The sequence below is a fragment of the Hypomesus transpacificus genome, unplaced genomic scaffold (genome assembly GCF_021917145.1).
Source record: "Hypomesus transpacificus isolate Combined female unplaced genomic scaffold, fHypTra1 scaffold_88, whole genome shotgun sequence".
Classification (NCBI taxonomy): domain Eukaryota; kingdom Metazoa; phylum Chordata; class Actinopteri; order Osmeriformes; family Osmeridae; genus Hypomesus; species Hypomesus transpacificus.
In genome coordinates, this window is record NW_025814039.1 from 184805 (window position 1) to 196824 (window position 12020).

General features: G+C 41.2%; 1 long non-coding RNA gene across 1 annotated transcript; it reads right to left on the minus strand.

The window, feature by feature from the left end:
• Positions 1–312: 312 nt before the first annotated feature.
• LOC124466259 lies at positions 313–2101 on the minus strand. Its single transcript, XR_006955902.1, has 3 exons — positions 1608–2101; positions 1403–1486; positions 313–631 (listed from the first exon to the last, which is right to left on the minus strand). It is a non-coding gene; the product is annotated as an uncharacterized LOC124466259 (long non-coding RNA).
• Between the last annotated feature and the right edge of the window lie 9919 nt (positions 2102–12020).

The window sequence follows — 12020 nt, forward strand, 5'->3', positions numbered from 1 at the left end:
CAGTTATTGAAAGCAAAGGATTTGCAACTAAATATTAAGTCTTATTCACTTAAATATGTTTTAAGTATATCTGTTCCAATACTTTTGATCACATGACAAATGGGTGGATTCAAACAAAATGTGATATTTTCTTAGTTGTGCATCAGATCCTGATGTAAATACCTGGAAATAAAAGCTGAAACGTTGATCTCTGGTCTCACGTTCATTATTTGATGTCAAGCCCAAATGTTTTCAGTCTACAGCAAAAATAAAGGAATTCGCCTCACTGTTCCAATACTTTTGGAGGGCACTGTATATTATAGCTGTCCAGATTGTATCCAATGTTACACCCATAAATAATAATTTAAAAAAAGATGTATTAGCTTAATGGTGTTGGTTTGATCATAATAACAAGATTTTAACAAGATATTACACATTATACATGTGTAACCAACACAACAGTTTCATTGACTAGCATTTGCAATATAAAAAGGCAAGTACCCGGTATAAAAAGCACTGCATATCACCTGAATGGTTGCGCCAGTGCAAACGATCCACAAGAAACCAAGTCTCTCTAAAAAAAAAACTGGGTCCCTCCGCAAGCAGTATGTTTGCAGCTGACAGGCATTGTCATATATGACTATCTTGGGGCCTGAATGGGGACACACAGATGATTACTGTTAGGGAAGAATTCGAGTGGCACTGTGTCGATCTGAATAGTCAAGGGATATGGTTTTAATACAATTTATTTAGACTATACAATTACATAAACAAAGCTTTGTTGATCAATCACAGCGAAGGAGGCGTCATCCACACAGGTCGTTCGCAGGAGTGATGGCCAACCATCACACATGCACTGCCTTATATAAACTTAAGATCAAATGGCATTCTATAAGGTCAATCAATCAATGTAGCAAACTCTGTGATTGGCTAACTCAACTTAGTGACAGTTTGAAACAATACATCTCCGGTGTGTCCCAAAGTTCTTTGATGTCACAGCTCTCTCCAGAGCAGTAGATAATAAAGCCACAGGGTTGACCAGTCAAATGGTCAACTGTCCTTTGTGTGACCATCTTCAAACAATACATTTAATTAACACAAACAATGAAACAGGACACAGTCCTTCTAGCCAAAGTTCAGAGCAACTGTCTCATTGACCCCTTACAGTAACCAGAGGACAGAAGGCCATATAAAATGCTTCACCCCTCCCCCAGGGCAAGCTGCCCACAGAGCCATCAGCACCTCACATTCCTTTGAACAACTTAATTATTTTCCCTTCCTGTCTCTTACCAATGAACATAGAAGATTATAGATTCCATACACATACATCTATGCATATGACCAACATTTCCATTACATTACGGCCAACAAATAAATTCACAGATAATTAGTCATGCCAATGCTAAGCAAAACCTGAACTTACATTGTCGAAAACGTGTGCAGAGTATGGTAAACGGCACGTTCACTGACTCCACTTGCTCCATTATTGAAAACCTAAGACAAACACCTAAAGTACAAAAAACATTCCATTGTGTAACAAAACAGTAAAACAAGACCTCATAAACCTGACCAGCAATATTCATTACTTTCAATAGGGTAATGTCAATGTTCAAGTAAAGTAACCTCACCTTGTGTGCAGAACAGGGTGAAAATGCCAGGGATCAGGTAAGGGTGTCTGCCTGCTGTCTTCCTACAGTCACTGGCCTCCTTTTTACACCTGTCTGTAGTGTACGTGCCTCTGTCCCTCACAGGAGGCAGATTGGGGAAGTAATGCCCAGGATCCTCTGGGGAAGTTAGGGGTATCGAGACCAGAGGTGTGGACACTGTTTCCAGTGCCTTTTTATAGAGGCACTGAAAGATGGGTACCACCTCCTGAAGAAAAGTCCCTTCCATCCCAACCAAGCTAAAAAACAAAGGGCATTCCTTGGCAAGTTTCCCCAATGTAATATTTGTAGGTAAAGAAAGGGTACACGGAGACAGAGAAAAGGTGTGTCTCTTTGTTCTTTACTTCAGACCAGTGTTAATTTTGGCAGCTATTTTTGATTTAGTCTTAGTCTTTAGATGAAAATGCTTATTAGTTTTAGTCACATTTAGTCATTTTAATCCTTCTTAGTTTTAGTCTAGTTTTCGTCGATGAAAACTCAAAACATTTTAGTCTAGTTTTAGTCTAGTTTTAGTCACATTTAATAGCCATATTAGACTCCTTTTTTTCCCTTCTCAGTAGAGATGTGCATCTCCATCACTGAGGACGATGAAATACACATCTCGGTGCACTGCCAACAATCCGATACATTAAAGATACATAAAAGCAACTAATGCGATACGATTCACCCCTATTGCGATGCAGTGCGATTTGACAAGATGTGATTCAATCAGATGCGATGCAGAAGAATATGATGATGCTATGCAATTTAATATGGTAGCCTACATAATGATGTATTTCTCTGTCAGACAGCAAATAATCAATTAACAAGTGAAAGTTTTACTTCACATATTAAACAAAGTCTCTGAAGACATAACATCAGGCCTGGACCTTGCCTTAAACTAGTCCTTTTTTCCTGTTGTAGGCTATGTGTTCTCTGAAAGTAAAAAATTGTAAACTATATTAGGCTACTGGCAGTCACAAGTTGCTGTAAACACTCATTTAACACCACACACTAAATTGAACTCATGTCCTACTTTAAGGTTTTTCTCAATGACTCAGCTATCTCTCGTCTTACTTTGTCGTACATTCCTACTATTGCTAGAGGTACCGGTGGAGCTAGCCACCGACTGTAGCCATAGCTGAATCCGAGGGGGAGGCAGACGTCTCCACACAAATACCATGTAGCCTCTTTAGATGACAACCTAAATTAGCCGTGCTGCCTGTGTACGTTATAGCAGCACCAGCACGACATATCTTGCCAATTGCATGGGTTGATAACACTCGCCCGAACACGCCTCTAACTCGTGCGAAACTTGGCCTAGAGACTTGACGAGAATCGTCCACTTACAGCAGTAGAGATGAGAGCGCGCTTAGTAAACAGAGAGGAGGAATCTATCTAAATATTAAATTCTTGGTAAAAAAAAGTATTGTGACTTCGTCAACCACCAACATTTTTGTGTCGTCTCGTCTCGTTAACGAAAGTTATAATATATTTAGTCATAGTTTTTATTTTCAAAGATCAGTTTTCGTCACGTCTTAGTCTCGTTTTAGTCATGGGAAAAAGGTCGTTAACGAACATTTTTCGTCATAGTTTTCGTCGACGAAATTAACACTGCTTCAGACTCAAATGCCCGCATACAGGAAGTCGAGTGGCCCATACGGATATCGTAGAACATGAAAACTACTACACTCCTCCCTCCTAGATTATAACCTAGATAGCCAGACTACATACTTCATTGCATTAGTCATTCCTTAAACTACATACGCAGGGTTCAATAAACAGTAGGGCTGTCCCCACTTGGTCGACGAGTCGATTTTCTGGTCGATACGCTCTTGGTCGACTGAGATTGTTTTAGTCGAGCTGCCATATGCCAGTGTGAAATCTGATTCCCGCTTGTGTCATCAAACTCTGCCAACAACGGTTTAGTTTTTCATAGTTCAACGTCGAAAATGATGTAGCCTACCACCAGAAAAACGTAAGTTGGTCTAGCCCTACTTCACTCATGCTAACGCGCTGGGTTGAAAAAGGAATATGCCTATTATAAGAATCACATCCAAATCGAATGACATTTTTTCCGGCCAAGACAAAGTCTTTCTCTGTTGCTACGTTCCCCACTCAGCTTCTACATAAGTTTGTATGCTGCAAGTTTTCAGGCAGTGATAAGCGCGCTCTGATGATTTGCATGTTAAACAAACAATATTTGTAATTTGTAGTACATTGTAAGAGATACTAAATACCATCGGCATTCGGTTACAACAGGACTGGTGATACGAGTCTTATTATTAGTAGGCTATTAGCGGCTGAATCTGCAATGTACAGCAGCCATTGAGTCAGATTACGAAAATGTTTCTAGTTTTTTTTTTCTTTTTAAGCGTTTCAAAGTTCGATTAGTCGATTTTCAGATGTTTTAGTCGAGTTTTGGTCGACCAAAGAAAATCTTAGTCGGGGACAGCCCTAATAAACAGTAACATACCCCTAACTTCATTAACACAGCAGTCAGCAGTCAGAACATAATTACTGACTTAACAATTAATTATCTCTACATGAACATTTAGAGATTCAGTCTTTCTGGTGCTTTTCGCTGTCTTCCAGGATAGCTCAGGTTGAGCTTCCGGAGCATCAGCAACTGCATCTTGTTGCTCCGCGCTTTCTGCTTGGTCCTGAGAGCATGCTGTGTAACATGGTGTGTCTGTGTGTAGCAGCTGGTGAAGTGGATGCAGTAATGTAGATACATTTGCCAAGAACTTGCCATAATAATTAAGCAATCCCAGGAATGCTCTTAGCTCTGTAACATTCTGTGGAGCAGGTGCCTTTACTATGGCTTCTACCTTGCTTGCTGTTGGGTGAAGTCCTTGTGCATCGATTCTGTATCCTAGGTACTCTACTGAATCTTGCAAGAATGCACACTTTGATTTATTGATTCTTATTCCATGCTTTTCCAGTCTTTTCATGACTTCATCTAATATTGCTAAATGTCTTTCCTTTGTAGGCTCTGAGACAAGGATGTCATCCATAAAGCACACTACATTCTTCATTCCATGAAGGATTTGGTCCATTGTGTGTTGGACCACTGCTGGAGCGGTGGAGACACCGTAGGCCAGACGGTGGTATCTGAAAAGGCCCTTGTGTGTGTGTTTCGTCAGATACTGCTCTGATTCTGGATCAAGCTGCAGTTGTTGATGGCGAAGGACAGATCAAGTTTGCTGAAAACTGTTCCGCCGGCCAAAGTAGCAAATAAGACGTTGGGTAGAGGATATTCCTCTAGGAGAATGCATCTATTCACAGTCACTTTGTAGTCACCGCACAACCTCACAGCCTTGTCTTTCTTGGGTACTACGATGATAGGTGCAGCCCAATCACTCCTTTCCACTTGTGTAATGATTCTGTTCTTCTGTAAGCGCTCAAGTTCTTTTTCCACTGCTTCCCTCAACGCATAAGGTACTGGTCGTGACTTGTGGAAGATTGGTTTGGCATTGCTCTGCACTCTAATCTTTGCTCAGAAGTCTTTAATCTTCCCATATCCATCCTTGAACAAGTCTTTGTGCTTTTCAAGCATGTCTTGCAGTGTGAGTGGTTCAGTTCTCTAAAGGCTGAAGATTTTTCCCCAGTTTAGCTTTATCTTCTGCCGCCAATTTCTTCCCAGCAATGGCGGTTTACTGCCTTTAACCACCACAAGTGGCAACCTCCACTCTTGATCCCCATACTTCACGGGCACCAGGACCTTCCCCAGCACAGGTATGATATCTCCCGTATATGAAGACAGCTGAATGGCAAAGGGACTCTGGAATCAAAGATACTGAAGCACCCGTATCCACTTGCATTTTCACTGGTTTCCCAGATATCTCCATGCTGACAAAAATGCCGTCCTTCTTTCCTTGTGCAGTGTATACTGTAAACAATTCCAGCTCATCGTCATCACCATCTTCTGAGTCAGCAGTTTCCCTGGTTGCTATGACCATTTGCTGTCCCTCTGTCTTATTTTCTTGCAGACTCTTTTCAAATGGCCAACTTTCCCGCATCCATGGCATGTTTCAGTGCGGTAGTAGCATGCAGTTGGTTGATGGTTATCCTTGCCACATCGATAGCACCGCCAGTTCTCTGAAACCCGTTGTTTCCCTCTAGAATCATCCTGCCAGTCGTAACGTGGTATTTGACCTTTCATGTGATGTTGTCTTTCACTTAAAGTTTTTGTCAACTGCACCTTGAAGGTTTCTCAGCATGTTCACTCAATTCTTCCGTGTCCTTGTAGGTCAGTTCTAAAGCTAGTGTGATTTTACAGGCCTTTTTGAAAGTGAGTTCTTTTTCAAGGAGTAGCCATTTGTGATACCGCTCCCCTAAGAGGCCACATATAAACTTATCCCTGAGTGCATCATTGAGAAATTGTCCAAAGTCACAAGTGCTCGCTAGTTTCTTCAGTGCAAGGATATATTCAGACACAGATTCATCTTGCTTTTGCTGTTGTTTGTAGAATCTGAACCGTTCTGCTATCAAGATAGGCGTCGGCCTGAAATGCAGTGACATGGCTTTCGGGAGGTTATCGTTAGACTCCTCACTGACCTTTTTCGGTGCAACCAGGTTTTTTAGTAATCCATATTCGGTCGGACCCAAAACACTCAGGAATACATCTGCATTCTTCCTTGCATCAATGTCATTTGCAGACAGCCCTCTTTCAAACCTTTCCAAATATGAATCAAAATCGTCTTTCTTACTATCAAATTCCGGAACTTTTCCAATATATGCCATTTCTGCAGTCGTAGTCGTATTCAAATGTCGCTGCGACTTTATAAGTCCTCCTCTTTCAAGACATTCTTCAGTTAGCTTCCCTTTCAGTTAATCTCTGTTTTTCGTTGTCAATTTAAACCACGTCCTTGCGCTCTTGCGCTTTCCAATGTGCCTTGCTTAGCATCTAAAACTATTTAGCAGCTAGCACTGACGGTTTATTCTAAACCAAACAACATGCGAAATTTTGCATTTCGGAGAAGTTACATTCATCAAACATCTTTAGTTTCCATTACTGATGTGGATTCACTTCGTCACCTCGTCGCCACTGTAATATTTGTAGGTAAAGAAAGGGTACACGGAGACAGAGAGAAGGTGCGTCTATTTGTTCTTTACTTCAGACTCAAATGTCCGCATACAGGTAGTCGAGTGGCCCATACGGATATCGTAGAACATGAAAACTACTACACCCAAAAGTGCTGGTTGCCGCTCGATCTGGCAGTACTGCAATCCCTCCATCTCTGACATCAACTCCCCGAGTTCTTTACTGGGATGTAGCAGAGCACAGGCAGGGGAGTTCTTGCTGACTTGTGTTAAGAGAGGGCGGTAGGGCTCACTTGCGTATGTGGGTGAAGTCAGGGCCAGCTTCTGCAAAAGGGGCAGGAGGAATGGGGCGCTTTTGGCACTCTGTAACATAATTTCCCTGTGTTCTCCAGGGAGGAGCCCGTCTGCACTGTAGCGCTGCAGCAGCTTACGGAGGTCTGGCTCAGGAATCAAAGTTCTCGTTCTCTGACTGGTGAATTGAATGAAAGAAAAACATATTTAGAAAGGTCATAATAACATGAGGCCTCAATCGTTTAAATGTACAAATTATAGGGGTAACATTGGCATGCACACACACTGAGACACACAATGATTTAAAAAGAAAATCATAGACTTATCTTCCACTGTTCATTACAGTTTGGTCAGGAACAAGCCTTTCTTTGAGGGCATACCGCTGCTGATACCCCAAAAAGGTGCCATCCATAATAACCTAACTATTGAGACAATGTACACATGCATCATATACTTAATTACAAGCTCCAAACATTGTTGTGATATACAACATGCAATCAATGTTAAGTGGTCTCTTAATTTTTTTCATGGCTGTATATCCAGACCATTTGCAACTTTGTTACAGAACTTACTTGAAGTTATCTTGGTAGATGGGACATTTGAATCCCCAGCAAAAGGCTATTACTGCATCCCTCAACTTGCGGTAGGACATCTGGAGAGAGTCCTGTGTCCCTGCATCTCGCAGCTGAGAGTTGTACACTTCTAAGAAGTTGTACATTGTTGTGCTGCAACAGATAAAGAACAAACATGTTGAGCACCAAAGATTTTATAATAGTCTGTGTTTCCACACATGATTACATATCATATTTGGTTAACTTGCCTTGAATTTAGGAAATGATAAACATAGTCCCTGAAGACTTCATGGTGCACCATGTATGTGCCCATGTTTAGAATGAAATCACATCCACCATCATAGTTTTGAGTTTTGGGACACATTGTGCATGTGCGTTGGTGGCCTTTGGAAAAAACAAACAAATTGTAATTGCATTCCATGTACAAAACCAATCATCATGTCAGAAATAAACCTTTGGAAAATCTTAATAGTTCTAGATTATTCTCAGTGAATACCTTTCACTTTGTACACATGACATCTGGTGTACAAATGTGTCTCTTTTTGAGGGGTCAAGGATAATGGCCTACCACAGTCACATTGTTCCTTGGGGGTGGGATACAGGAGGAACATTCCATCCTTCTCTTGGTGAAGATTAGGAACAGCAGTCCCATAACGAACCTGGAACAGAAATTGAGTCTGAATTGGATCATATACAGAGGGGAGAAATACCTAGACTTTATACACAACTACATGGTCAATAAACACATACCCTATCTGGTAAAGGAATGTGAAAGAGGACTGGTTTTGTGGAAACAGCCTCTTTCACAGTGTCAGGGTATATAGACCCCTCTTTTATTGCCTCCTTAATCCCTAACAATAAATATTTTTCAACAACAAAGTAACTGCTGGCAAACAGAATACGTTTGACATTGCTGTTCTACAGTGAGAAAGAACAATTAGTGCCATGAAGTTACATACTGTATGGCACAACTATTACCATTGCATGAACACATATATATCCACCTGCAGCCCTCTGGAAACTGCATTGCTCTTCTACTGATTGTGGCAAAATCATCATTCTGCCAATTCAAGAAAGACAAGAATAGAATCACATGCTTCATCACACAAAGGCACTTGCCGTCAAATAGATTATAAAGTATAAAGTGGGCTAAAAAAATAACTCACATTAAGACGCTTGGTGGAATGGTTGAATGTCTTGATGATGAACACTTTACCCTCCTCATCTACTAACATAACATTTTCTGTTTCCAACAGAAGGCAGATGTATTTGTCTAAATCGCTAGACAATGGTACCTGGGATGGAAAACATGGATACAGTGGGGCCAAAAAGTATTTAGTCAGCCACCAATTGTGCAAGTTCTCCCACTTAAAAAGATGAGAGAGGCCTGTAGTTTTCATCATAGGTATACCTCAACTATGAGACACAAAAAAAAATCCAGAAAATCACATTGTAGGATTTTTTATGAATTAATTGGTAAATTCCTTGGTAAAATAAGTATTTGGTCACCTACAAACAAGCAAGAATTCTGGCGCTCACAGACCTGTAATTTCTTCTTTAAAAGGCTCCTCTGTCCTCCACTCATGACCTGTATTAATGGCACCTGTTTGAACTCGTTATCAGTATAAAAGACACCTATCCACAACCTTAAACAGTCACACTCCAACCTCCACTATGGCCAAGACCAAAGAGCTGTCAAAGGACACCAGGAACAAAATTGTAGACCTGCACCAGGCTGGGAAGACTGAATCTGCAATAGGTAAGCAGCTTGGTGTGAAGAAATCAACTGTGGGAGCAATTATTAGAAAATGCAAGACACACAAGACCACTGATAGTCTCCCTCGATCTGGTTCTCTACGCAAGATCTCACCCCGTGGGGTCAAAATGATCACAAGAATGATGAACAAAAATCCCAGAACCACACGGGGGGACCTAGTGAATGACCTGCAGAGAGCTGGGACCAACGTAACAAAGGCTACCATCAGTAACACACTACGCCGCCAGGGACTCAAATCCTGTAGTGCCAGACGTGTCCCCCTGCTTAAGTCAGTACATGTCCAGGACCATCTGAAGTTTGCTAGAGAGCATTTGGATGATCCAGAAGAGGATTGGGAGAATGTCATATGGTCAGATGAAACCAAAATAGAACTTTTTGGTAAAAACTCAACTCGTCGTGTTTGGAGGAGAAAGAATGCCGAATTGCAGCCAAAGAACACCATACCTACTTTAAAGCATGGGGGTGGAAACATCATGCTTTGGGGCTGTTTTTCTGCAAGGGGACCAGGATGACTGATCCATGTAAAGGAAAGAATGAATGGGGCCATGTATCGTGAGATTTTGAGTGAAAACTTCCTTCCATCAGCAAGGGCATTGAAGATGAAACGTGGCTGGGTCTTTCAGCATGACAATGATCCCAAACACACCGTCCGGGCAACAAAGGAGTGGCTTCGTAAGAATCATTTCAAGGTCCTGGAGTGGCCCAGCCAGTCTCCAGATCTCAACCCCATAGAAAATCTGTGAAGGAGTTGAAAGTCTGTGTTGCACAGCCACAGCCCCAAAACATCACTGCCCTAGAGAAGATCTGCATGGAGGAATGGGCCAAAATACCAGCAACAGTGTATGAAAAGCTTGTTAAGACTTACAGAAAACGTTTGACCTCTGTCATTGCCAACAAAGGGTATATAACAAAGTATTGAGATGAACTTTTGTTATTGAATATGTGGATGAATGAGTGCATTAAATCAGTTTAGGAGCAGCATCTAGATTATGTGCAGCAGACAAACATTTAGCTTTTAAATATTGGTGATAAAAGCAGTATGATATGATATTATTGAATGAGGGGGCTGCAGTCATATTTACATATTATACATTATCGGCTCAGTTATTTCATTTTCAGCCAAATCTGCAAGCAATTGAATGTTGCTTTGTAGATCAGACTGGCCCTAACACTGTTTTGGCCGATTCAAGAATCCTAAAGTAAAAGTAAAGCTTTGCTTATGGTAGGCCGACATGTGCCTCCAAAACATTTTTCCAGTTGAGGTGACTGAGACCTATGGAGACCGCGGGGCTGTCATTGGTCAGATAACGACTCATTCCCACATCCCACATCAGCCCCTAGCGTTCCGGCGGTTTAATTCAGATGCTGGTTTACATGTGCTGTTTAGCTGATATATGAATTGTAAAAACTTACAACAATGGCGGTCAAAGGATTCTGTTCTCTTGTTGGTCGTGGCAACCCCACCCCCACCCCTGACGCAAGCGGTTCTTAATACGGACCAATCACAGCCAAGGGGTATCCGTAAAATGACGGACGGACAGACGGATAGTCAGGAAAATCAGGAGGTGCACGCAGAGCTCTCCTAGGGGTTCGGAGAGGACACGCAGAGGGAGTTTCTTGACGGAGAGGGCGTTCCCCGTGTGCGTAAAAACGCACAGTAGTATAAATCGGCCTTAAGAGTGAGATATAAATCCAAATGGCCTCTTAATTGCTCCTTTAAGGCCTCCTGTGGAGGGGGGTTTGAGGGTGGAGGGTTTACCATGTCCCCATCACAAATGATCAACTCTTACAATAAATATCAGTCATTAAATAATAAAATATTCAAATAATTTGCTCATTTTGTTGTAGACCAAGTTAAAATCGTTCTACTTATACATATTTTTTATTAAAAAAATTAATTTAAACCCTTTTTGGGGGGATTTACTTTGTGTCCCCCAAAAAAAGTTCCACCCTGTTAGGTTGTAGTTTTTCCCTCTTAAGAAAATAGCCTACACTTCCCATGACACAAAGTTCATGAAATTACATCATTTCCTGTGTCAGGAATTCAACTTGGCCAACTGAAGTTAGTATGAACTTTCAGATGTATCTTTTTTCCAAGTTGTATCATGTCAACCTGTTTGTCACAGCCTTAAATTTCCACCCTGTTAGGCTACTTTGTTAAGAAAATAAATAACATTTTACAATTTAAAATATGGTTTATATGGTTTTATCTCATGCTAGCTAGATCATGATCACTCACAGAGCTAGGGCTAACATAGTTAACAGAATTCCCCCATGTTAGGTTCCAACCTGTTAGGTGTGTACAGCTAACAGGGTGGAAATATTGTTAGAAAATGTAGTAACATACAATTACATACAACATATAACATACAACATACAAAAGTAACAATAAGTTGCATACAATATTTGTCATGTATTTGCAACAAGGGACATATAATGGACAAGAAAAGGTAAATATTGTTATGCCTTTACATTTTTTTAACTTTGTGATTGTTAGAGGGCGTTTCAGGGCGTTCCAACTATGCGTAGGCCCTTCCCATGTGTCCGTAATCGTATAGTACGGAGTAACATATAACGGCCTTAAGGCTGGGTGTCAAACCTGCCCCCACCTCTCATGTGCTAAAGTCTGGAGTTCCTGGACGGTCTCAACTTGATGGCTCTCACACCCCATTCAAGATGTTTTCTGATTGGTTGTTCTTGTGTATAAAGGGA